Source organism: Propithecus coquereli, unplaced genomic scaffold (assembly GCF_000956105.1).
Source record: "Propithecus coquereli isolate 6110/MARCELLA unplaced genomic scaffold, Pcoq_1.0 Scaffold317, whole genome shotgun sequence".
NCBI classification, from domain to species: Eukaryota; Metazoa; Chordata; class Mammalia; order Primates; family Indriidae; genus Propithecus; species Propithecus coquereli.
The window spans coordinates 1,458,883-1,460,960 of record NW_012148808.1 but is presented as its reverse complement, the minus strand read 5'-3'; positions in this window follow the sequence as shown (position 1 = coordinate 1,460,960).

The following is a 2,078-nucleotide window of genomic DNA, read 5'->3' as shown; positions in this document are numbered from 1 at the left end:
CTAAACTAGACAAGAAGAGAAATATTTCTCTAAGGGAAAATATGATAACTGTCTACCTTTATAATAAAAGCAAAAAAAAAGATCAGTACGCAAAGTTTCTAAGCCATGGGAGTTTAATTTGAACCACAGTGTTCATATTTCTTTTAATCTTGGTTCTAAGTGATTCACTGCACTGCTTATAAATATATAAATTAATATATACAGTTGATTTATTAAATAATTATAACTTGATCAAAATGCACACAATATGAGATATGTTATAAATGATTACTTCATTCCATTATCTACTATTTAAACCACTGCAGAACCTACCAAAAGTGCTGGTACACAATGCCTAGGAATGATACATTTTTTCACTCTCACATCATAAACCTTGAAGTTCTTATGGTAGAAAATATTATAAAAATGCAGCTAATTGTGCATTTGCAACACGGAGCAATCTGAAAGCAACCACTTATTTTAGGAACAATTGGAAAAAAGACAATCAGAATATTATTACCACAGTAAGCATCAAAGTTTTGCACTTCTTCTGGAAAATATTAATAATAAAACCAAGAACTTGACATGTGTCAACCAGAGCAGGAACACTTTGGCTCGGAGTGCTGGAAAATCAGTGAAGTGGAAACTAAAAGAAACAAACCATTTAACCACTTTCCAAAAAATAAAGATTTTTTTTCTAATGGAATGTGCACTTTATTTCATTAATCTTTTCCTTAACCATTGTCAGTAATGTCAAGAAAGACATGCCAATGGAATGAAGATTTTACTTTAACTTGAACAAAATAAAGAATGAAAAATTGATTTTGATTCTAAAGTGATATTTATTTCTTTAGCAAAATGTCCCTCTAACATAAACCTATTTTTCTATTCTTTTTTCTAACAGTATATATTCATTTAACACAAAATATAGAGAGTAGATGTGAAATTTTGTCATTTAACTAGGGAAAGGAGGATTTAAAAATGTAATCTACATAGACCAGTTAATCCAATTAGAAATTAAGCATGTTTAAGTTACAATTTTTAACTTGATTTATTCAAATGCCCTGATAAATTGATTTCCAATCACCTTTTAGAAGCAATTTTAAAACATGAGATAAAATAATTATATATTTTAAAGTAGGATATTTCCCAAAATTTTATCTGAAAGTCTGAAACATATTAAATATTACAAAATTACTGAAATTAATCTCAGAAAAAGTTACTGCTATTATTCATACTACTGGTAAAATCAGAGGAGCACAGAGCAGTTGTATTCATATTTAATATTTCCTTTAAATATCAGGTTTTTTTCTCTTAAATAAGGTATTAGTCATTATTCTATGGAAATTAAGGCTGAAACTATACAGTTGATGCTCATTTTAGAGGTCACCTGTATCTTAAAAGTTTTTGATGTATTTTTGGATGGATCATCAGAAAAATGTGCAGCTGTTACCACAAGCAGCACATAGCAGCTGCTTGCACATGCATTTATTGGGAAGCTATTACCTCCAGTATTTTACCATACATCCAGGATATAAAAACTCAAAGTACACAAAAGTCAAAGGGCTGAGACTTACTCTTTCAGAAAAAATAACAAAATATATTTTCTAAGCACTTTTTTAAAACATGATATAGGCTAGAAATAGACATGATCATAAAGCAGAGTTGGCTTATTTCTTTCAAATGCGTACTGTTAGTAAGTAAGGTGAATCATGACAATTCAGTGACAAAGACTGAGCCACCCAAATGCCTGTTCTTTAGAGGCACAACAACATATGGAAACAAAGGTTAGTACACTATAAACACAGATTTCAGCTGGTAATCATTGATTACTCACATACTTTAATTTGACCTGAAATATGCCTTATTTTAGATGCGGTTTTGTGCTCTCGACTAGTAAAAGAGATTCTAATATCAATGATTTAGAGTTAACAATTCTGACTACTTGAATTTTTCTGTTGCTTATTATTCAGCTTGATTCATAGCTATCATTCTAGCTTGCCTCATTTTTCACTTGTTTTTGCCAAGAGGTAAACTCTGTCTCCTATGTTACTATAAACATATTGAAAACAAACTGAAAGTGGATAGTTCATAATTTT